The sequence below is a fragment of the Macaca mulatta genome, chromosome 1, assembly GCF_049350105.2.
Source record: "Macaca mulatta isolate MMU2019108-1 chromosome 1, T2T-MMU8v2.0, whole genome shotgun sequence".
Lineage (NCBI taxonomy): Eukaryota > Metazoa > Chordata > Mammalia > Primates > Cercopithecidae > Macaca > Macaca mulatta.
In genome coordinates, this window is record NC_133406.1 from 139,089,656 (window position 1) to 139,116,228 (window position 26,573).

At 37.2% G+C, this 26,573-nt stretch overlaps 2 long non-coding RNA genes across 2 annotated transcripts in view; one reads left to right on the forward strand and one right to left on the reverse strand.

The window, feature by feature from the left end:
* Window positions 1-25,628, forward strand: part of LOC144332643 (uncharacterized) — a 42,671-nt gene extending 17,043 nt beyond the window's left edge. The window contains exon 3 of the long non-coding RNA XR_013400555.1: window positions 24,970-25,628. This is a non-coding gene — a long non-coding RNA (uncharacterized LOC144332643). The remainder of the gene's footprint in view (window positions 1-24,969) is intronic.
* Window positions 10,007-16,261, reverse strand: LOC106999936 (uncharacterized). Its single transcript, XR_001446851.3, has 3 exons — window positions 12,847-16,261; window positions 12,151-12,188; window positions 10,007-10,581 (listed from the first exon to the last, which is right to left on the reverse strand). It is a non-coding gene; the product is annotated as an uncharacterized LOC106999936 (long non-coding RNA).
* Window positions 25,629-26,573: the final 945 nt, after the last annotated feature.

Below are 26,573 nucleotides of genomic sequence, written 5' to 3' on the forward strand. Positions count from 1 at the left end.
AGGAAGGTAAGTAAGACTCACATTACAAGAATTGAATGGAAAGAATACAACATAAACTCTCATTTATCAAATGAGCATCTACATAGTATATGTCTAGAACTATGGTACAAGCTTTAAGACTGGGCGCGGTGGCTCACGCTTGTAATCCTAGCACTTTGGGAGGCCGAGGCAGGCAGATCACCTGAGGTCAGGAGTTCGAGACCACCTTGGCCAACATGGCGAAAACCCATCTCTACCAAAAATACAAAAATTAGCCGAGTGTGGTGGGGCATGCCTGTAGTCCCAGGTACTCAGGAGGCTGAGGCAGGAGAATCACTTGAACCCAGGAGGTGGAGGCTGCAGAAAGCTGAGATCATGCCACTGCACTCCAGCCTGGGTGACAAAGCGAGACTCTATCTCCAAAAAAAAAAAAAAAAAAAAAAAAAGAGAGAGAACTACGGTACTTTGGGAATACAAAAGAACTCTAATATATATTTCCTGTCCCAAGAAACAAACACTGATGCAAAAAATGTGTCTTCCCAAGTAACTATAGATAATAAAATCTTTAATTACATAGTACAGGCAATAAATGCAAGTGTGGAACACTATGTTAAATAGGTTATTTATTTTTGAAAATAATTTTGAAAATTGAACTGGGAATTCTTTTTCTCAAATGCTTCCAGAATTATCCTCCCAGCAAGAGAAGTTTTATAAAATAAAACTGCTATTACTATAAAATTCCATAGAAATTAAGCTAAAGAAACAACAAATAAAACTGAAATACAAAGTTCTACATTGAATTCTGATTTAAAAAAAAACAACAATAAATGAGCAAGCTCTGTTTCATGTTATGACTGAAATGGAATAGGATTAGGAAAACTGCCTCAGGAAGTCAGGACACAATATAAATCAGTAAGACTTTCCATACCTTTCTAGTTGCAGGAAACCTTAAAATATTACTCCATTCTGCGTGTGTGCAACGAGGACAAGTTTCTAAAGCATTCAAAATATTTTATAAGGTAGACGTTGTATGCTTCATTAAAGTAACAACTTGTGTGTTAACCTTATTTTTAAATGTCATTTCAAAGAAAGACGTCTTATCAAAATTGAATGAAAGAAGAAAACTACAAGAAAATTACCTAGAGGAAAGGGAATAAAAGAAAAGATCTTTTCTGGACGTTGAGTATTAAGTTTCCATGTTCGTTGAAATGAAAATTACAAAATCAGAACTACATGGTAGATTTTGCAAGCATGTAGCCAGAAGCGTAAGGGCTGGTGGACTTTGGGGGTCTATGACTAGGAGACAGACTGGAAAACCAGAGACAGCATTGCAAACATAAGCTACTTTTGCCAAATAAATTCTGGAACTTACTTCTTGAACTGAGAAGTTCAGAGATGTTTTGGGATAGGAGGTCAGACAGTTTGGAATGACTTACTTGATCTTACTAAAAAAAAAAAAAAAAATACAATGTCTTTGATTACTCCTCTAGAAGTTAGTCTTATTTCCTACTTTAATTATTAAGGTTTTACCTTTGCATATTATTGTATACTTGAACATTCATAGTAATTCTTATTTTTTCATAAAAATGTATTTATCTGCACTTGTGTGTGTGTGAACGTGTGTGTTGTTTGTGCATGTATGTCTGTGTGTTTTTACAAATATCCCCTAAATAGATTGTGGTAGCTTGTTTCTTGTTTTCAGGTTGGCTACCATTAATTTCTCTCCTCCCTGTGTCTGTCTATTACTCTGCTCCCTTGAATCTGGGCTCATTTGTGACAGATTTGCCAAATAGAATATAGTGGAAGTGACGCTACATGACTTCCAGCACTTCCTACACTTTGAAGCTTCTACCTGGGTCTCCTGGAATTCTTGCTCTTGAAATGCCACGCTGTTTTGAAACCCAAGCCACACTATGGCTGTGTGGATAGACAAAAGAGAGAGAAAATCCCTGTCCAGCCCATAGGTATTCTAGCTATGCTAGCCTAGGAGCCAGGCAAGTGAGTAAAGAAGCTTTCAGATAATTCCAGCCTCATCTGTCATATTTCTACAACCATTTGAAGGACACAAAGCTGAATAGTGCTCAGCTTCGTCAACCCCCAGAAAAATGAAACATAACAACAAATGACTGTCTTAAGTTACTAAGTTTTGGTGTGGTGCGTTACACACAGCAATAAATAACTGGAACATACAATAGACATCTGAAGAAAGACCTAACGTTTCTTACTTAAATCATAACACTATAAAATTCATCACCACTCTGTCATTCCAGAAATGTAACCAAATTCTTATATCTATCATATATTTAGCTGAACAATATCACTTCACGCCACTTATTTCATTGGTCACAAAAATACATCTTTATATTTTGTTGAAAATTTTAAGGGCTATAAAGTGATACAACAAAAGTAATACATGTATGTAACACAGAAGATTATATTAACGAAAAATGGTTGTACAATCTTTTAAAATTGACTTCATTTTATTTTAATTAATTAATTAATTAATTTATTTATTTATTTATTTCGAGATGGAGTCTTGCTCCGTCGCCCAGGCTGGAGTGCAGTGGCGTGATCTTGCCTCACTGCAACCTCCACCTCCTGGGTTCAAGTGATTCTTCTGTCTCAGCCTCCCGAGTAGCTGGGATTACAGGCGCCTGCCACCACACTTGGCTAATTTTTTAATTTTTAGTAGAGACAGGGTTTCACCATCTTGGCCAGGCTGCTCTTGAACTCCTGACCTCGTGATCCACTCTCCTCGGCCTCCCAAAGTGCTGGGATTACAGGCGTGAGCCACTGTGCCCGGCCAACATCTGCCATTAACATCTCCCACCAGAGTACATTTGATCCACCAATGAACGACACTGACACATCATAATCACTCAGTCCATAGTTCACATTAGGGTTGACTTTTGGTGTACATTTTACAAGTTTTGACAAATGTATGATGACATGTACCCACTATTATAGTTTAATACAGACTAGTTTCCCTGCCCTAAAAATTTGATGTGCTCAGTCTGTTCATCCTTTCTTCCCTGCAACCCCTGGCAGTGGTTGATCTTTTCATTGTCTCCATGGCATGCCTTTTCCAGAATGTCATGTAGTTGGAATCATACAGTAATGCAGCCTTTTCAAACTGGCTTATTTTACTTAGTGGCATGGGTTTGAGGTTCCTCCATGTTTCATTGCTTGATTATTCATTTTGAAAAAATACTGTCACATTTTCTTATCCTTCACTCATCCCTTAATCCTTTTAAATTTCGTTTCTGTCCTCACCCTTCTATGGAACCCTGTGCTCTTAAAGGTCGCCAGACTTCCTACTCATAAAATCTAGAGCCCTTCCTGCGGCATTGAATATCGCTGCCCACTACTTCCCTAAATCCTCGTTTTTGTGAAATCGTTCTTTTGCTTCTGCTTAGCTCTTTCTGCTCATTCCTTCCTTCCTGCATTCTTCAAGTATAAGTATTTCCCAACTTAAGGAAATATAAGTATTTCCTTGGCCTTCTCTCTGCTACTTACTACCATCTTGGCATCTCTTTCTCTCACGCCCACATTATCCTCTATCTGAAATATCTAATAATTATGATAGTCTCTTTTGCTTCTTATATTCAACCAGTTACCAAAATGCATCAATTCTCCCTGCATTACATTTTAAAACTGTCCCTTCTTTCCATTTCTTTCCTAGTTGGGAAACTCATTAATCCTTGTTTAGATAATGTCAATGGAGTCTTAGCCAATATATTTCTGCTTTAAGCCTCCTTTCTTCAAGTCCATTTTATTCAGTCCTGCCAAATTAATTTTCCTGAACTGTTTTGCTGATTAATGCCTACTTTTATGTTATTTGAAATATAAATGTATATTTATCATATTAATAGTATAAGGATGCAACAATTGACATTATAATGATGATGAGAAAGCTGTTGTTTTTATACATAAAACAATTAATAACTTGCAAATAGATAAAAATAGCGAAATACGGTTGACCCATGAATCCTTTGACTAACATGGGTGTTAGGTGTGCTGACTTCCACATGGTCAATTACCCCCCCAAATTAACTACTAGTACCCTACTGTTGACCAGAAGCCTTACCAATGACATAAACAGTCAATTAACACATATTTTGTATATTACTTGTATTATATACTGTATTCTTACAATAAAGTAAGCTAGAGAAAGTAAAATGTTGTTTTGAAAATCATAAGAAAAATATATTTACTATTCATTAAATGGAAGTGGATAGTAATAAACGTCTTCATTCTCACTGTCTTCATTTTGAGTAGATTGAAAAGGAAGAGGAAGAGAAGGGGTTGGTTTTACTGACTCGAGTATTTCATAAAATAGACTAGTAGCTACATATATTTATGCATTTATGCACTCATGACATATCTGACTTTTTCTATTTCTATTTCTATGTCTTTTTTTTTCTTTTTTTTGAGACAGGGTCTCATTCTGTCACCCAGGCTAGAGTACAGTGTTTGCTATCAAGGCTCACTGCAGCCTCAACCTTCCACGCTCAAGTGATCCTCCCACTTCTGAGTAGCTGGGACTTCAGGAGTGCCACCACAACTTACTAACTTTTTACTTTTTTTTTTTTTTGTAGCAATGGGATACCACTATGTTGCTCAGATTGGTCTCAAACTCCTGGGCTCCAATGATCCTTCTGCTTCAGCCTCTCAAAGTGCTGGGATTACAAGAGTGAACCACCATGCCTGGCCCTAACTTTAAAATTTATTATTTATTTATTTATTTATTTATTTATTTATTTATTTATTTTGAGACGGAGTCTGGCTTTGTCACCCAGGCTGGAGTACGGTGGTGCAATCTCGGTTTACTGCAACCTCCACCTCCCGAGTTCAAGTGATTCTCGTGCCTCAGCCTTCCAAGTAGCTGGGACTACAGGCTTCCGCCACCACGCCTTGCTAAGTTTTGTATTTTTAGTAGAGAGGAGGTTTTACCATGTTGTCCAGGCTGGTCTCGAATTCCCGAGCTCAGGTGATCTGCCCACCTCAAACTCCCAAAGTACTGGGATTACAGGCCTGAGCCACTGCACTCGGCCAAAAAATTTTTTAAAAAGTATTTCTACGCTATGCAGTTTGTCTGCAAATTTTTTCAAATTGTCGCAAATCTCCGAAAAATTTTTCAATATATTTACTAAAAAAAAATTCACGTATAAATGGACTCATGCAGTTCAAATCCATGTTGTTTAAGGGCGAACTGTAAACGGACATCAGATGAGAATTCATCAAATGAAATAGAATGGCATCCTATTCAATAAATTGAATATTAGAAGGAAGAAAGTTAGATGGCTCAAAGAGAAATTTCTTTCTTTATGACCCAAGAAATATTTACAAAATTTAGAATGATAATGCAAGGCAGAATAATAGATGTTAGGGTATATCATAATTCTAATACTTGATAACAGTACTTGTGTACTGACATTTATAACTTCAATAAAATTTTTATGTTTTTCAATTTAGGTCATGAGTGTTTTATGAAAAAGATTCTATTTGGCAATTATTGATATCATGAGTGGATGTTTCATAAAGCAGAAGTTTACTTCCTCAAAATTTCCTCAAAATGTAGAAAAAAATAAGAACTTGTGTACAATATACATAATTTTTATATGTGTGAACCCACATAAAAGCATGTATAAAGAAAAGGTGAAATAATTTGGAGAAGCATCAAATATTCAAAATACATTTACAAGTTCTCCTACCTAAGTTCGTATATAAGTTGCTATCTCATTCTTGATCTATCTGCCCTACATTCTTATTTCTGATTTTTTAGTGGTATAATATGTATATAAGTAAATATATACATACATAGATGTTGATTCATATTTTTTTCCCCGATGGGGAGCCCTTAAGTGTTTTCAGGCACGGGAGTAAAATAACATTATTTTCATCATTTTCACTCATAAGATTTTAATAGATTTTAAAGAAAGCTGTTTTTCTTGACCTTGGAGTTATCTGGCATTCATAATACTAGTCTTATCTAGGTAAGAAAATACTAATCTAAAACCCAGGAAACATGATATTATTCTTGGTTCTGTCATTGATTTTTCAGTCTAACCAAATGTTTTTATTTTCAGTTTAAAAATAAATTTTGGAAAAGCACTTATTAGCCCTAACTCTTGTTTTCTCAAAGTTTTAACATTTAAAAAGTAAGAACAGAGGCCAGGCGCAGTGGCTCATATCTGTAATCCCAACACTTAGCGAGGCCGAGGTGGGTGGTTCCCTTGAGCCTAGTTCAAGACCAGCCTGGCCAACATGGCAAAACCCCATCTCTACAAAAATTAGCCGAGTGTGATGGTGCGTGCCTGTAGTCCCAGCTACTCAGGAGGCTGAGGCAGGACGATTGTTGGAGCCTGAGAGTTTGAGGCTGTGGTGAGCTGTGATCATGCCACTGCTCTCCAGCCTGGGTAACAGAGTGAGACTCTGTCTCAAAAAACAAATAAATAAATAAGAACAGAGGAAGACTAATAAATTCAAATATATTAAATTGATAGAAAATACTCATTTGCTTATTCCAAATATTTGATATTTGTTGAGATATACTAGATCCCAGGCAGACAGGAAGAATCAAGACTGCCTCCATAAAGCTCCCCATCTAGTGGGGCATATCAGCTAGCAAGCCTCATGTCTGTTCAAGCCAGGTTTTGCTGCAAAATAAATTTTGGCACCAATCATAAAACAAACTTCTGGTTTTCAGAGCTATATGGATTTGTGATTGCAGATAAGAGACAGTAGACTTGTATTATGGTGTTATACATACATATTCTAGGATAGATACAAGAAAAGAATACTATGTATGTGAATACATAGATACAGTGACAACCCAGACTGGTGAAGAGTAGGAGGGTTGGCGGAGAGACAATAGAAATTGGCTCCTATGTGTCAATTAAATAAAAAAGTTATACTGCATTATTATTCCAGGAAGCTGTGAGTGATATTCCGGAAGAAATTATTCCCTGATGGGGAAATTTGAGAATACTTTTGAGCTTTCTTACTTTACTGTTGTGTTACAGATGATCAGAAACTTATCGTTACAAAGTTAACAATGAAAACTTTATTTGCTATTCAATTCTCCCACTGACAGACTTTTAAAACTTGCAAATAGCACATTAAACTGCAGTGTCTTCATTTATTTCTTGCATATCTATGCTATAGGTCAAGACTTTTATACTTTCTTACACTGTTCTGTTGGTCTCTCTGGCCACAGCCATACTCTACCCTATCCCACCACACAGAGGGATAGGGTGGTTATATTACTCCCATGCCTGAAAACCTTAAAGATCTACCCACTGGAAAATAAATTATATATCTATTTCTATCAATCAGTCATCAATCAATCTATCTATCTACCTACTTATATACTAAAAGATAGGAAATAAAAACATAAGGAACATATACCAGGAATGAGGCAGCAACTCACACACAAATTCAAGGAGGGGCACGTGCACAAGGAGACCTTATGAGGATTGAGGGGCAAACAGGACAAATGCCAAAGCTCAAGAAAGGTTGCATGAAGCATTAGTCAGGTCAGTCAGTAGCTTATGCTGAAGATGTCCCTTGGAATTGAAGAATGTGGAAAGCAGATCTAGAACTAGAATCCCTTTATCATGGGCCTCGAAAATCTTACATATTAACAGCCACTTCTAAAGTTTGTTTTTAGTATTTGTATGATTTCTTTCTCCCTATCTAATCTGAAAAAATCATTTGCACTATTTTTCAAGGTGGGCCTCACTAAGCAAATGTAAATTCAGTACCTGATCAAGTTATACATTAATCAATCAAAAGGTTCACTGGGAATCTATTTGATAAGTGACCAGCATATAAGAGAAATATTGAGGTATTTGTTAGAAAATAAATCAAGGGAATTTGAACAAGTAAGATTTTACTAGGTAGTTATCATTATATTGAACATGAAAAATATGTTCAGGCTGGGCACAGTGGCTCACACCTGTAATCCCAGCCCTTTGGGAGACTGAGGTGGGTGGGTCACTTGAGGTCAGGAGTTCGAGACCAGACTGGCCAGCATGGCGAAACCCCATCTCTACTAAAAATACAAAAAAAAAAAAATTATCCAGGTGAGGTGGCGCAGGACTGTAGTCCCAGCTACTTGGGAGGCTGAGGCATGAGAATCGCTTGAACCTGGGCAGCAGAGGTTGCAGTGAGCCGAGATCACACCACTGCACTCCAGCCTGGGCAACGCAGCAAGACCCTGTCTCAATAAAAAATAAAAATAAAAATAAATTTCCAAAAATCCCAGAAACTTATAAAATAGTTCACTTGCTATACCTCTAAAATATTTAAAAAGCTTTATAGCATTACTCAGTTTTCATACCACAATTTGGTAAAACAAAGCATCAGATATTCATTTCTCCTAGCTGAGAAAAAGAGCACTAAAAATCAAAACTCCAAAAATGATCATTTGAATTATATTATGACTATGTAAACCAGGGGAGCTTGGCTAAAGATGAAAAATGCAAAGTCTGTTTTGTTTCTTGTTCTTTAATTCAAACTCTAATATGAGTGCAAGGATATAAAGAAGGCATCAAATGTGCGTTTCTCATTTCCTTCTCATGCACCCTAAAAGATGACAGAACCTAATTCTGCTAGAGCTTCTCCATTGCATCCTGTCTCTGGAGAAGATTTTGGCTTAATTGGGTATTTATTTCGGTGACAATTTTTAAAAAATCTGCTCATACAGAACTTAATTTTCCTGAGGCAAGGTTTACATAAAACATTGATTGTGGGTACATGGAAGGTATGTAGAAATGAACTTCTTTCATTGTGCAAGCATGAGACTGCACTCCCTAAGATAATCTATATTTGAACATTTTACAGCTCTGGAGGGTAGATTTTAAATATTAGAAAAATGAGGCTCAGAGAGGTGAAATGACTTGTCTACATAACCTTATTCATAGCAGGCTCAGTCAAAACTAGTTTCTAGATTCCTAATTCTCTGCATCATATGCTTTTATATTATAATACCGTATAAGGTAGTAAATGCCACTCATTCATTTATTCATTTGAACAAACATTTACTGGGTGTCTACCCAAAGCCAGGATCAGGCCCAGGGGATAGAGAAGTGAACAAATGAAACAACAGTCCCTTCCCTTATGGATTACATTTGAGTGGGGAAAACAGAAGATCAACAAGAAAGGCAAGCAAATATAAGTCAGATGGTGGTAATTACTATGAAGAAAAGTGAAGCAGGAAGGAAGACAAGGCTTTAGATAAGGGGAGACTAAGTTTAAATAGGCTGGTCAGAAAACCCTCATTGAGAAAGTGGTATCTGAACTAAAATTTGAAGGAGATGAGGGGCTGGATATATGCGTATCCTTGAGGAGAGTATTCTGGGAAGGCAAACAAGAGCAAAAGCCCAAACATGAGAGTGTGTCTAGCACGTTCATGGGAAAGCAAGAAGAGCAGTGTGACTGGGCAGAATGAGCAAGGAGGAAAACACTAGGAGGTGAGGCCAGATTGTGCAGGTCCCATTTGGTTTTACCCTAAGTGAGGTAGGAAGTCATTTGCAGGTTTTGAGCAGAAGTGCAGCAGGATCTCATTGACTGGCTGCCATTTGAGAATAGTCTGGAAGTACAATGGTGAAAGCAATAAGACTGGTTAGGAGTTTCTAAGGATGATCAAGATGAAATGTAGGGGGACAGACTGACAGAGGAGAAGGAGTTGATTAGTGGTTAAATCCTGGATAGATTTTGAAGGTTGAGTCAACAAGATTTCTTGATAGTTTGGATATGAATGTGAGAAAAGAGGACAGAGTCAAGGATAACTCCAAAGTGTCTTTAAAAAAAAAAATCTTCATATATATTTATTTATATGAAGTTTCTGTTGATGGAACACATGAAAATAGTTGAATAGATGTAGATATGCTTTGGAGAATATGAATTAAAATATAGATTACATGTATGAAGAAGTCACTTTCAGGGAAGGAGGGCCTATCTTGAAAGATATGCAACAGTTTAGTCAGGATGAGATAAACTACTATAACGAACAAAATCTGTAATGTTCAAACATAATAGAAGTTTATTTCTTGGTCATCTATAGACCAGGCTGGGTGTTCCAGGTAAGTAGACTTCTCTTTTCCACATTGTGACTCAGGTCTGAGACATTTTGCACCTGTGGCTACCTCAAAACCCAAGGCCTTATTGTCATCTGTATCCCACCAGCGGAAGGGGAAAGAGAACAAGGGATGGCTGCCCTGCTTCTTCAAAGTCTCCACTTGAAGGTTGTACACTTTGTTTCTATTCACACTTAATTGATGAAAACTGGTCATATGGCCACACTTAGCTGTAGGTGCAAGATGTGGGGCTGAGAAATTGTATTCCTGGTTGGTAACTGCCTTGCAGCTACAATTCCATTACTGTGGAACACAGGAAGCACAGCGTAAGAACAACTCCTATGTCTGCCCCAGGCAGCCATTCTCCAGAGCAGGTAAACAGGTTCCACCATTTTAGAGAGATGCAGCATGCATATTAAGGTGCTTCGTGTGTTTCCGGGGTCTTGTGTCCCTTCTCCTCTGATTCTTTCCTTGGGGTGGGCTGTCCATATGTCTAACTCCAAAGTTTTTAGCTGAGCAACTAAATGATAGAGAAACAGATTTTTAGGAAGATCAAGGTGTTTAGTTTTTCACATGCAAAGTTTGAGAAACCACCTAAGACATTCAAGTAGAAATTGAACAGGCAGTTGGATAAAGAAGCCTGGAAGTCATGGGGGAGATGTGAACTGGAAATATATATTTGAGAAGTCAGTAGCATCTACATGATAGCAAATCTTCAAGATTAGATGAGGTCACCAGGGGAGGGGTTATGGGTACAGAAGAGGCCAGAGGATGGAGCACTGGAGCCTTCCAATGTTTAGAGATTAGGAAAACAAAACAAGGCAGGCAGTGGAATGCAAGATTAACTTTTCCAAAGGCTGCTGAATGCTGAACTCTGATGAAGACTGAGAACTGGCCACTGCATTTAGCAGTGTAAGTGTCATTGGTGACCTTGTCAAGTGTAGTATCAGTGGAATGGCGGATTGCCTGCCTGGAGTGGGCTTAGGAATGAATGGTGGGGAGTGGAGTGGGGGATGGCATAGTCAATAGTCAGTTTTTATGCATTTACCATGAAATTTTGTATGTAGTTATTACAATCATACACAAAAAATTTTAGTAATTATATAAACCATATAAAACTGTAGGCCCTCTACTATACACTTAATTCATTTTGAAAAAAATCATTCCAACAAGATTTATCTTAGAAATGAGGAAACCAATGGTTGAAGAAGTGAAGTAACTTGCCCATGTTCCCATGTGTGGTAAAGGGTGGAGCTGGAATTTGAATTCAAGTCTCTTTGACTCCTAGCCTTCACCCTTGACCACTGTGCTACTTTTCCTTTAAATATTACAACGAATAGCCACCCACATGTGATTGATTCTTTCCTGAGGTTAAATACTAAATTGGAAGAAATAATGCAGAAAGGCTAACAAAGATCTGCCCTCCTTATTGGTCAAGTTATTCTTAGTCTCTGGCAGGCATAAAGTGCAGAACTAAACAGCATTGTTCATCATTTCAACTGTCAGCCAACTCACAGCAGGTCACTGTCCATGAAGCCCTTTTCTGTATAAAGTGGTTTGATGTGCCAATTTTATCAATGTTGCTAAACTCAAATAACAACTTCTGTTGGAAAGAAATTCAGCTCCATAACCATTAATAAAATAGGAAAACCTAGATCTGCCTACAAGTCCAGTAAGCCAAGCAGAAGGAAAGCAAGTGGATCTTTTTTCTGACCTGGTCTTCTATTTGTGTGAAAAGTCATCCTACTTACCCTTTAGCAGAGAAGGGGTTGTATTAAACTGGGCAGGACAAATCTCATAATAGCCTGTAGGCTCACTCCCCTTTCACACAGTCCTTTTAATTTTGACTGATATTTTAATTTACCCTCAGACTCAGCTACTGAATTCTCCAACACCCTGGCTTGAGTTCAGTGGATAAGACAAACGTAACATCCCTTAGCATCGTGACGGAACTTCACATGGTCATATGGCCATCAAGATAAACACACGAGTAACAGAAGGCTCTGTTCTGAAAGCATGAGTCGTATAATTCTATTACAGCTTGGTCTAATACTTATGAAAGAAAAGTACTAAACTATTAAAAACTTACATTAAGAATTGCTGAAGAAAATCACAACTGCTGGTTTCCTATTTTGTGTGTGTGACATGATGGAAAAAAAACAACACTGCAGTTTAATATGATAATCACGTATTAAGACAAGAATACCAGAAAAGCTAATGTAATAGTTTTGCAATCTTACAAATTAGGTAATGTATGTAAAATCGTTTTAAGAGTTCCAAAGGATTTACAAACATGAGCTAGTGTTACCAGGTATACAAATTCAAAGGATATCAAAGCTATATAACAGGATCTATTGACCACATGCTTAATTATAGTTTTATGGAAATAAAAACTTACAGTAAAAATAGTTACACTTGTACAATATTTCTCGTTCTTCTTAAAAAAGTTATACATGTACAAGAAAAAAATTCAAATACTGCAATAGTATAAGCCGTGCAAAGTATTCTTGACACATTTGTCCTCAACTCTTATCCTCAGAGGCAACCAGGCTTCCTAGTTTTTAATGTATTCATATGTTTTATGAATTTTATGTCAATGTATCTGTTCACATTTTTTTTTTTTTTGAGACAGAGTCTCGTGCTGTTGCCCAGGCTGGAGTCCAATGGCGCAATCTTGGCTCACTGCAATCTCTGTCTCCTGGGTTCAAGTGATTATCATGCCTCAGCCTCCCGATCTGTTCACATTTTTACCTATATCTTTGAAATAAAAATAATTGAGTCTCACCTGATAGTTTTCCTTTATACTTTCACGTTCTGTGGATTTTTGATATAGTAATTACACTTGATTCTGAAAAATAAATAGCATTAGGGGTTTTTTCTCTAAAGTTATTCAAACAATAAATATATGTTATGTTTTCATCTTTAACAATTCACCTGTACAATTTACCAAGGCAATACGTCTGACATTACTAGAGATCAGAACTTTAAGTCGATATTCAGTCAAACAAATCCTTAAATGTTTGCTGTTCAATATTCTTCTAATCAAAACACAGTGAGAAACCGGTACCGATTAACACTGGGCCTTTGATAGATCCTGATTTCCTAGTTTCTTCTAACAAAAGTTGTGTTAGGTGAACCTTGCCTTTGATTCCAAAGTCTTTCTTCTTTATGTAGTCCCTAAATATTTTATGAATCCAGAGAACATTTCAATACAAAACTGCAATAGACAAGCTGGGGAAGGAGAAGAAGAATGAAGTCCCTTTACCCTTTGAATATGAAGTTTCAACATGAGGCACAGAAATACATTGCATTATAGTTTTACCTTTCGTTTCTTCACTGTGTGCCATTAATATGATGCTCCAACTTACCTGGATGCTTAGCACATGCAGATCTGGGCAAGATTTTTACCACATTTCTTTGCCAGGTGGAAAACCTTTGAATGATTCAGGCTGTTTCTTCTGGCTACCAGGCATTATCAGCAGCCCTCGAAAACAGTGTTTCTCCTTTCACAATAATCTGGTCACTTTTGAAGTCTTTGGAAACAGAATTTAGTCTGTTCGAGTTAGAGAAGGGAGAGGCATCCTGAAAAATAAACTTTTGCCATATTTATAAGTCATCACATTTATAATTTATATGAGAAAAGGCAAAATGCAACCATTATGATTGGTTAAAATAACAGATTACATTTAAGCATAGCTGAGGTACTTCAGGAAAATGTGCACAGAGCCCTCTGACATAGGACTTCCTTTCAGTCCAATGTCCCCACCATCCCCCTCTTCCTAAAACAAGATGCTCACTGACCTTACTTGTTTCTGAAATGGCTATAAAAAGTAGTTTCTCATTCAAAACTTTTTACCATATAGCTATATAATGAAAATTCAACTATCAGTTGAATACATGATAAATATACACAGTGATTCAATGAGAAAAAATTTTCCCAAAATATACAAATAGATTGTTCAGAGTCATAAAGATGAAACAACAGACTCACTGATTTTTTTTTCCCTTTTCACCTGACTTGTTTTTGGTCATGGAAAGACACAGGCAAAGCTTGGCTGAATACCAATCATTCATTCTCTATAGATACACTTAATTCATTCTGCACAAAGTATGCTGGAATAAAAAGGTTTAAATTGGCATTAGAAATAGTACTACTAGTGAGAAAAGGATTTGCGGGATTCTGTAAAACTATATGGAAAAAAAAAGACAACTAAAAAATGGATGAAATGGAGCCTGTCAGACACAGAAGATACAGGATTAAAAACAGATCATGGATTCAAGCAAATATAAAACAAGAATTAAAGTTACTCATTATAATGAAAGAGAAAAAGGATGTGAATTATGCCTGAATATCTAGTTCTTGATGCTCATATAATCAAATGTCACACTTAATGTGCTAGCAAACTAAATAACTAGTTGACTTCTGCTAGTTCTGAACCACAGGTGGACAGTGGTTGGGGAAAAGCTCGTCAGCACCATTTCCTTTCTTTCACAGAGTATAGCTCATTGCTTTTCACTTCACAAAGGAGAAACAAAGCACCAGGTTTGTGAGAGTTCTTTCCCTTGTCACCTCATCCCTAGACCCAGTTTAAGATTTAATTCGTATCCCTTCAATGACTACTGCATTTCCATTCATTTCAAAGTATAGTATTGGTGCTGACAAGAATAGGGCCAAATTTTAAAAAGAGATTAATTATGCTGAGAAATGTCCATTGTAAGTACTGCAAGAACACTGAACAAACAGCTAGTGTATACTGAAGTTGTTTGCTGCTGTTTACAGGAAATTACATAAAGTACAATACTGGAACAGAAGGAAGTAAGTTATATGGTCATAGCTTTGTGGAAAAAGGAATATGTAAAATAAATTAAGGACCTTCCAAAGGAAGTAAAGCTTAAGACATACAAATATATATGTTACATTTCACACACACAAATAAACCAAGCAAATAAAAAGAACTCCTAAAACCTAATTAGAAAATAATATAAAACCTGATTGCAGCAATTACAGTGCTCTGTTCCTCCAAACGGAAGATGATAAGCCATGTGCTATGCCGGTGACAGCAAAGACAATTGTTCTAAGGATCTACCACTTTAAAAAATAAAAATAATTCTTAAAATAATTACATCAGCATATGGACTCTGGAAAATTCCTTCTACCGTAATAAGGTCAGATGGACATTTCCTGTCTCACATTTCTAGTACACGTTGTCTTTTAGACAATAATAGTGAGAAACAATAGTTTGGCATGAGTTCAATGCATACTAAGAAATGACTGGCTCTGCTTATGGCTAGCCAGTTTTCCCAACACCATTTATTAAACAGGGAATCCTTTCCCCATTGCTTGTTTTTGTCAGGTTTTTCAAAGATCAGATGATTGTAGATGTGTGGCATTATTTCCAAGGCCTCTGTTCTGTTCCATTGGTCTATATGTCAGTTTTGGTACCAAGTACCATGCTGTTTTGGTTACTGTAGTCTTGCAGTATAGTTTGAAGTTGGATAGTGTGATGTCTCCAGATATGGTCTTTTTGTTTAGGATTGTCTTGGCTATATAGACTCTTTTTTGGTCCCATATGAAATTTAAAGTAGTTTTTTCTAATCCTGTGAAGAAAGTCAATGGTAGCTTAATGGGGATAGCACTGATCTATAAATTACTTTGGGCAATATGGCCATTTTCACTATATTGATTCTTCCTATCCATGAGCATAGAATGTTTTTTCCATTTATTTGTGTCCTTTTTTATTTCTTTGAGCAGTGGTTTGCAGTTCTCCTTGAAGAGGTCCTTCACATCCCTTGTAAGTTGGATTCCTAGGTATTTTATTGTCTTTGTAGCAATTGTGAGTGGGAGTTCACTCATGATTTGTCTCTCTGTTTGTCTGTTATTGGTGTATAGGAATGTTTGTGATTTTTGCACATTGATTTTGTATCCTGAGACTTTGCTGAAGTTGCTAATCAGCTTAAGAAGATTTTGGGCTGAGACGATGGGGTTTTCTAAATATACATGTCATCTGCAAACAGAGACAATTTAAATTCCTCTTTTCCTATTTGAATACCCTTTATTTCTTTCTCTTGCCTGATTGCCCTGGCCAGAACTTCCAATACTATGTTGAATAGGAGTGGTGAGAGAGGGCATACTTGTCTTGTGCTGGTTTTCAAAGGGAATGCTTCCAGCTTTTGCCCATTTAGTATGATACTGGCTGTGGGTTTGTCATAAAGATCTCTTATTATTTTGAGATATGTTCCATCAATACCTAGTTCATTGAGAGTTTTTAGCATGAAAGGGTGTTGAATTTTATCAAAGGCCTTTTCTGCATCTATTGAGATAATCATGTGTTTTTTTTCCATTAGTTCTGTTTATGTGATGGATTATGCTTATTGATTTGCATATGTTGAACCAGCCTTGCATCCCAGGGATGAAGCAGAGTTGATCATGGTGAATAAGCTTTTGGATGCGGGGCTGGATTCGGTTTGCCAGTACTTTACTGAGGATTTTTCACATAGATGTTCATCAGGGATATTGGCATGAAGTTTTCTTTGTTGTTGTTGTTGTTGTTGGTTGTTGTTGTTGTTGTGTCTCTGGCGGGTTTTGGTATAAGGATGGCCTCATAAAATGAGTTAGGGAGGAGTCCCTCTTTCTATATTGTTTGGAATAATTTCAGAAGAAATTGTACCAGCTCCTCTTTGTACCTCTGGTAGAATTTGGCTGTGAATCCTTCTGGTCCTGCGCTTTTTTTTTGGTTGGTAGGCTATTAATTACTGCCCCAATTTCAGAACTTGTTATTGGTCTATTCAGGGATTTGACTTCTTACTGGAAACTAGACCCCTTCCTTACACCTTATACAAAAATTAACTCAAGATGGATTAAAGACTTAAATGTAAGACCTGAAACAAGAAAAATCCTAGAAGAAAACCTAGGCAATACCATTCAGGACATAGGCATGGGCAAAGGCTTCATGACTAAAACACCAAAAGCAATGGCAACAAAAGCCAAAATTGACAAATGGGATTTAATTAAACAAAAGAGCTTCTGTACAGCAAAAGAAACTATCATCAGAGTGAACAAGCCACCTATAGAATGGGAGAAAATTTTGGCAATCTATCTATCTGACAATGGTTGTTATCCAGAATCTACAAGAAACTTAAACACATTTACAAGAAAAAAAGCAAACAACCCTATCAAAAAGTGGGAGAAGAATGTGAACAGACACTTATCAAAAGAAGACATTTATGTGGCCAACAAACATATGAAAAAAAGCTCATTATCACTGGTCATTAGAGAAATGCAAATCAAAACCACAATGAGATACCATCTCAAGCCAGTTACAATGGTGATCATTACAAAGTCAGGAGAGTATGTGGAGAAATAGGGACTGTTTTACACTGTTGGTGGGAGTGTAAATTAGTTAAACTATTGTGAAAGACAGTGTGGCAACTCCTCAAGGACCTAGAAACAGAAATATCATTTGACCCAGCAATCCCATTGCTGGGTCCATACCAAAAGGATTATAAACCATTCTACTATAAAGACACATGCACATGTGTGTTTACTGCACCACTATGCACAATAGCAAAGACTTGGAACCAGCCCAAATGCCCATCAATGATAGACTGGATAAAGAAAATGTGGCACATATACACCATCTAATACTATGCAGTCACAAAAAGGATGAGTTCATGTCCTTTTCAGGGACATGGATGAAGCTCTAAGCCATCATTCTCAGCAAACTAACACAAGAACAGAAAACCAAACACCACATAGTCTCACTCATAAGTGGGAGCTGACAATGAGAACACATGGACACAGGGAGGGGAACATCACACACTAGGGTCTGTTGGGGTTTAGCAGGTAGGGGAGGGATAGCATTAGGAGAAATACCTAATGTAGTTGACGGGTTGATGGTTGCAGCAAACCACCATGGCACATGTATACCTGTGTAACAAACCTGAATGTTCTGCACATGTATCCCAGAACAAGAAGAAGAAGAAGAGGAAGAAGAGGAAGAAGAAGAAGGAGAAGAAGGAGAAGAAGGAGAAGGAGAAGAAGGAGAAGAAGGAGAAGAAGAAGAAGAAGAAGGAGGAGAAGAAGAAGAAGAAGAAGAAGAAGAAGAAGAAGAAGAAGAAGAAGAAGAAGAAGAAGAAGAAGAAGAAGGAGGAGGAGGAGGAGGAGGAGGAGGAGGAGGAGGAGGAGGAGGAGGAGGAGGAGGAGGAGAAGAAGAAGAAGAAGAAGAAGAAGAAGAAGAAGAAGAAGGAGGAGGAGGAGGAGGAGGAGGAGGAGGAGGAGGAGGAGGAGGAGGAGGAGGCGGCGGCTGCGGCGGCGTGGCTCTTGAACACTGGGATGGGTTAGCTTGGAATGGCAAAGATCTCAATGATGACAAAAAGACAAAGATGGTGTCTGGGGACTGGTGGCCCTAAAGAATAAGATTCAAGAAGTGGACATATATCTGACATCAATCTTTAATGTCTCTTGATCATTGAAAAGCTCTAGTGTTTAGTATTTATATTTACACAGATGACATTTATGCTTGTATATGAATAGCTTGGTATTTTTGCTTGTTGGTTTGCAAAGCAAACTGTGATAAAGAAAAATAATGAGTTGGCAGTTCCTTGTAGATAGTTAACTAGAACTGGCCATTACTTTCACTATTGTGCCTCCTCTCCTGCCCTAAACAATCAGTTCAGACAAGTATGAGGGCTGCCTTGCTCCTTACCAGACTTTGCAATCTGTTGGCAATGTTTATCCTGTCCCTGGACCTCCCAGCTACTTTGAACACCCTGAAACAGGTCCACTTGGTACTGGGACCCTCATAAATTTGTTCATCTCCCATCTTCTCTGATACTAGGTTGGGACCCTCATTATAGGATGCTGCCATCAAAACAACCTGTACTGGTATAAGAATATTTGTGTCAGTCATTTCCAGCACCATGTCTCATCTCTAATCCTCCGCCATTCAGTTAGGGAAAACATATGGAGAAAGCATTCTGAAATAAGGTAACAGATGCAGAGGGGCTGTTAGTGTTGGAACAAGCATTTCAGAGAGTCCAGGGACAGTGTTAGGAGGAGAAGAATCTGGATGAGAAGTTGCAAAGCAAAAAGAATGACAACAGGGTAAAGGGATAGGAGAGAGGATAACTGTCTTTCATTCAGTGCCAGTGAATTATTACAAAGAATGAGAAAATTGAAAGTCATCCTTGCCCAATCCTTCACATTTGCTCTCTATAACCAATCAATCACCAAGTCCTCCTTAATTGTTACACCCTTGGAGTAAAAAAATACCTACTGGGTTTTGTTTTTTCCCCAAATAATAAGGCTTTGTTTACTTAAAAATTATATAAATAGTGCATGGTGTCTATTTTAAAATTCCAAAATGATATGGAAAAATACAGAGAAAAAGGAAAAGCTATCTCCAATTCTACCATCCAGAAATAAGCATGTTTTAATATTTTATTGAAAGTCTTCTAGGTATCCCTATATATGCAGATACACATTTTGCATACACACACACACACACACACACACACAGAATTTTACATAAAGTTGGCATGTTATGCTTGAAGTTTGATAACCAGTTTTTACTTAATAATAGGTCACAGGCATTGTGATGCACAAACAACTTTCTATTTCAATATTATAGATCTATGCAATAGTTTGTAATTATTACCTAATATTCCAATAGGGGGATCTATAATAATTTATTAACAAATCTTTCATTTCACTGAGCAGTGGTTTGTAGTTCTCCTTGAAGAGGTCCTTTACATCCCTTGTAAGTTGGATTCCTAGGTATTTTATTCTCTTTGAAGCAATTGTGAATGGAAGTTCATTCCTGATTTGGCTCTCTGTTTGTCTGTTACTGGTGTATAAGAATGCTTGTGATTTTTGCACATTAATTTTGTATCCTGAGACTTTGCTGAAGTTGCTTATCAGCTTAAGGAGATTTTGGGCTGAGACAATGGGGTTTTCTAAATATAAACAAATGGAAGAACATACCATGCTCATGGATAGGAAGAATCAATATCGTGAAAATGGCCATACTGCCCAAGGTAATTTATAGATTCAATGCCATCCCCATCAAGCTACCAATGAGTTTCTTCACAGAATTGGAAAAAACTGCTTTAAAGTTCATATGGAACCAAAAAAGAGCCCGCATCTCCAAGACAATCCTAAGTCAAAAGAACAAAGCTGGAGGCATCACGCTACCTGACTTCAAACTATACTACAAGGCTACAGTAACCAAAACAGCATGGTACTGGTACCAAAACAGAGATATAGACCAATGGAACAGAACAGAGTCCTCAGAAATAATACCACACATCTACAGCCATCTGATCTTTGACAAACCTGAGAGAAACAAGAAATGGGGAAAGGATTCCCTATTTAATAAATGGTGCTGGGAAAATTGGCTAGCCGTAAGTAGAAAGCTGAAACTGGATCCTTTCCTTACTCCTTATACGAAAATTAATTCAAGAGGGATTAGAGACTTAAATGTTAGACCTAATACCATAAAAATCCTAGAGGAAAACCTAGGTAGTACCATTCAGGACATAGGCATGGGCAAAGACTTCATGTCTAAAACACCAAAAGCAACGGCAGCAAAAGCCAAAATTGACAAATGGGATCTCATTAAACTAAAGAGCTTCTGCACAGCAAAAGAAACTACCATCAGAGTGAACAGGCAACCTACAGAATGGGAGAAAATTTTTGCAATCTACTCATCTGACAAAGGGCTAATATCCAGAACCTACAAAGAACTCAAACAAATTTACAAGAAAAAAACAAACAACCCCATCAAAAAGTGGGCAAAGGATATGAACAGACATTTCTCAAAAGAAGACATTCATACAGCCAACAGACACATGAAAAAATGCTCATCATCACTGGCCATCAGAGAAATGCAAATCAAAACCACAATGAGATACCATCTCACACCAGTTAGAATGGCGATCATTAAAAAGTCAGGAAACGACAGGTGCTGGAGAGGATGTGGAGAAATAGGAACACTTTTACACTGTTGGTGGGATTGTAAACTAGTTCAACCATTATGGAAAACAGTATGGCGATTCCTCAAGGATCTAGAACTAGGTGTACCATATGACCCAGCCATCCCATTACTGGGTATATACCCAAAGGATTATAAATTATGCTGCTATAAAGACACATGCACACGTATGTTTATTGCGGCACTATTCACAATAGCAAAGACTTGGAATCAACCCAAATGTTCATCAGTGACAGATTGGATTAAGAAAATGTGGCACATATACACCATGGAATACTATGCAGCCATAAAAAAGGATGAGTTTGTATCCTTTGTAGGGACATGGATGCAGCTGGAAACCATCATTCTTAGCAAACTATCACAAGAACAGAAAACCAAACACCGCATGTTCTCACTCATAGGTGGGAACTGAATAATGAGATCACTTGGACTCAGGAAGGGGAACATCACACACCGGGGCCTATCATGGGGAGGGGGGAGGGGGGAGGGGGGAGGGATTGCATTGGGAGTTATACCTGATGTAAATGACTAGTTGATGGGTGCAGCACACCAACAAGGCACAAGTATACATATGTAACAAACCTGCACGTTATGCACATGTACCCTACAACTTAAAGTATAATAATAATAAATAAATTTAAAAAAAAATCTTTCATTGAAAGAATTATTTTCTCAATTTTCATTGTTTTTAACAGTTCCAAGATGAACGCTTTGTGCATGTATCTGTGCTTTATTCTGTGACTATCTTCACTAATATGATAATGAAGACTGTATTTTTATTTCCAGTATTTTTTTTTATCTTTGGTCAAGTTTTAACATTTTGGAAGCCATATTTATTCTTTGATAAATTGCTGTATTCATTTTTATATTAGAATGCTTTTCTCTTATTTTTAAGAGCTCTTAATATATTCAGGATGCCAACCTTTCCCATCTTTCATATCATTCATATCTCACAAGTGTTTTTTACAGTTTGTCCCTTGCTTTTTAAACTTAATTTTATGATGTTTTGAAGAAGCAAAACCTTTAGTGTTTACCTAGTCAAATTTATCAATAATTCTTTTTTGGTTTAACTCTACTGATTTAATTTCCAAACATTCCTACTATCACCAACCTAGATCAGACTCTATCATCTTTTATCTAGATACCTATAACAGTCTGGATTGGTCTCCCTGTTCCCAGTTTCTGTCTTTTGGAAACGACACTCCATGCAGCTGTCAGAATGTCCTATTTAAAATGAAAATCTGGTCAGGTCATTCTTCTACCTGACGGTTTGTTCAGTGCTGGGTGTTCCAAGTTGGATATTCATATAGCCAATGCTATAGGAGGTGGCTTTTCATAAAAATGAAAAAAAAAAAACTAAAATAAAAACTAATGTAACTAATAAAACTAATAAAAACTATTTTAAAATTCCAAAATGGTATGGAAAAATGCAGAGAAAAAGGAAGTCATCGCCAATTCTACCATCAGAAATAAGCATGGTTTAATATTTTATTGAAAGTCTTCTAGACATCTCTATATATGCAGATATATGATTTGCACACACTTGCAAAGAATTTCTTCCACAAAGATGGAAAATATTCCTGGGGCATTACTTATTTGTAAAGATTTTTGAAGAAAGAAAGTACATTATTTTATTTTAAGAAAACCACACGTATATGGAGCAGGATGCATGATCCCTATGAATTTCAAAATACACTGGAAGACTTCAAAGAAATATTCATATTTAGGTGAGCACGTTCAAAAGGCAATGGATATGGAGAATAAAGTTTTAAACCCCTTGACACGTGCAGCAGAAAGTGCCTTGCATTCTACAATATCCATTGCCTTCTCCTCTTGATCACATAGATTTCCCCGCATGCCTTGAAGTTAGATGTGACCAGGTGATTGAACTCTCACCCATAGAATATGGGAGAAATTAGTGTGATCAGATAATTTATTGTCCAAACCAAGACACTGTTAAGAGTGAAAGAGGACACTATTTCTTGTTGTGCTGAGAATTCAGGCATAAACTGGGCCATGTGATCACCATGGGAAGAACTGATGTGTGCCACTCCAGGGTGGACTCAGACCTAACTCCTCCCTCTCCTCTCCAGGATGTAGGCAAATGCAGGACATCTAGCAGAAGACTCAGTGCTCTAGGTACAGCCACAGCCCGGAAGGCTTGTGCTAAACTGTCCAGGAGTGTGAGCTCCATTTTTATTATTTGAAACCATTGTTCATGACAGCATCTTCACTGGACTGGCTTTCCACAGCGTGGTCTCTCCCTACATCTCCAGCCTCTCCTTTCATCAATCTTGAGCTTGAACTTAAGCTCTAGCAAGCTGAATGCTCATACATTTTAAAATGCCTGTTTATGTCAGTTTTTCTCATTAGTCAAGGAGCTCCTTGATGGTAAAAGCTTAATTATCTTTGCAGCACTTACTACCTGGCATATAATAGACTTCATAAATATCTGTTGAATGAAGAAATGTCTAGCCAAATGAGGAGTAAATCTTTCAATAGAGATTATTTCATGCCTAGAACTAAAAACACAAGAACTATACACCTAATAGAAGACATTATATATGCAGACAAATATTCAGATTCAAGATTTTAGAAAAATGAACTACACATTTTAGTAGTCCTAAAATATGAATGCAAAAATATTCTTCCTCTTGCCTTCAGTGTTTCTTTATTTTCACCTCCTTCCCACCCCATTTGCAAGCACACATACATTCACTCACTTCCTAGGGGAATATTTGACTTAATTAACAGTAGAAGAATAAGTCAGAAAGAAAATAAAGAATTAAGATTTTAAGTTCAGATCCTAATGCTGACCAATAATCCTTACATGAGGTGCTTTGGCTCAGCAGCAGGATTTACCTCTCCTCCCTCCCAAGATGATTAAGAATTGATGTATAATTGACAATGATGCACACTAGTGCATGCTATCAACTCAAGAAAGGGGCTTTGCCTGCCTGATTTCCATTTACCTTAATAGTAGTTAAGCTGCACACGCAAAGCATAATGTCCTCATGCTTTAAAAAAGGAGGGGCTTTCATCACCTAGATTATGAAATATTGATTAATTCATGTATGCTCAGACATCCATCTAAAAATTGAATCATTCAATCTGTCATCCTTCTCCCTCATCCACATATAAAAACATAATGGCAGTTCTGAGAAGAACAAAAGGAGTGATGAGAGGGTGGGAATGAGGAAGAAGGATGAAAGCAGAGAAAGAAACAGGCTGCAAATAAAATATAGCAAACTGTGCCTACAGACAGACACGCCACATCCACACACAATCATATACACACAATAACCACTCTACGAATTAATACAGCTTTGCTTTCATGCCAGATATTAGGGGCACATTAATTAGAGCGAAATCTCATTCATCCATTTTTCAGTGCATTAATTATGCAGCAATGCCAATTTTTTATTGGCCTGCTATAAGACAATCTGTTCCAACAAAGGTCTGATGCTGCCCATTACACAACAGTCATGGGGCTTTCCTGTCTCCTTGGATGGTATTGATCTACTCAATTCCTATGTGATGTGTATTTGTGTCCCCTACTGAGTATTCTGTGATTATGGAATGTCCTTTAAGCTGACTACAATTGTTTCTCAGCTGATACTTCATTCATCTCTGTCACAGGGACATTGAGAATCCTATTCAGCTAGAAAAAAAGCAATGCAATATTGTGAATGTACTTAATGCCACTGAATTATATACTTAAAGATTGTTAAATGGTAAATTTTACATGATGTATATTTACCACAATAAACAAAGAAATAAGAAAAAAAATTAAAGAAAAATGAGCATGTCTATAAACTTTTAGAAAAGTTAAATTACATGGAGACTATAAAAGTTTAAAAAGAGTTTGAAAGTTCTCGAACTGTCTCAGACCTCAGAGTGTATTTCTTTTAATGCAGAGAGAATATTATAAGATGAATTTCAGAGCCCAGACAACCTCCAGTGCGCTGCCTGCAAACGGATTTGGGGAAAGAAAGGACATGCGTGTGTGAATGGCCTCATCAATAAATATTAACTGAGCATTCAGAAGATTCTTACCACTGTACTAGTTAATTTGGAGCTACCTATATTTAATTACATGTGTTCTCCTATCATACCATTCCTTATGTCCCTGGCTTATTTCTTTATCATTGCCTTGATGTCACAGCTCCCTCTGACCCAAGTACAAATAAAGGTGAAAAGATTCACCAGAGTTTGAGTAGGAAGCATATAAAAGTTTCTTTTTCATTGAATAAGTCTCACTTTCGAGGAGTCCTTCAGATCCATGAAGTGCCTCATACTTAATACTTACTACATAGTAATACTTACCACAGTGTCACACTCTCAGTGGGTACCCAGCAAATGTCAACTGACTCAGTGACCTTTTCCCAACCCTTTGTATCAACAGAGTCAGCATTAAATGTCATCAAATCCTATTTCACAGTGAAAGTTGATTGAACATGAAGTTTAGAGGGGAATTTTTAACTTAATACCATGTATCTCAAATTACTTCAGCAGTTGCCGTGTAGCATTGATTTGAGGCAAACTTCTGATCAATAAATTGAAAGCTTTCAAAATGAAATCTGAAGAAAGAAAAATAGAAAAAGATACAATAAAGCTTTTGTTAAATATTTTATTCTTTGTCTAATTTTTCACTATGTAAATACTGTTAATAGATATTTTTATAAAAATAAAAGTAAACCATTATTGCCCCAAAGAAAGCTGTGTACCTTGTTAAACCTGTTTTGTCACTTTCCCTTAAGCTTTCTTATTTTAAGTACTTAATTTTATCTAGATTTATTTAGTGAACAGGCTGAGTTATTTGAATTCTCTTCTTCATTGTATCTCCAGTTGTGTTCATATTTATCCAATTCCCCGTCTACAGTGAGGGCTTGTCTGGGATTAGTCCAGTCTGAAAGAGGCCAAGAAAGAAGATAGGAGTGTCTCCTGCCCAATACCACATAATGTGTGGAACAAGAGGGAAAGCATCAAAGGTTACCTGAAGGAAACACTGATGAGGTAACAACCTCTCAGCGTCCAAATGCTCATCTAAACAAGGGGGACCTAGGTGGTTAATGAGATCCTTGCTGGGAAACCAAGTGGCTAGAGAATAAAATGCAGGTCCAAATGGCTGGGCCGCATTTTTGCATGTGTCTTAACATCATGTTCTATGAGTAGACTCAGTTTATCTAATGAGGAGATCAACAAGATTGGGACAGATCATATTCAAACATCCTCAACATGGGGCTACTAACATTCACGCAACCTTTTAAAGTTTTACATATAACATCTCAATGCAACACTGAGTTAACCCTAAGAGGTTGTTATTAATAGTAATCCATATTTAACAGATGAGGATAGGGCAGAGGAATGTGACGCCACCGTAGGACAGCATCTGGGGCTTGGCTTCCACTCATCTAGTTACTGAGACGCACCCATGGCTCTCTGCGGGGGCAGGGTCCTCTCTCCAGTTAGAGGAGCCAGTCTGTGAATGTGTTGCTTGTGGACCACCTGCCCACTGGCG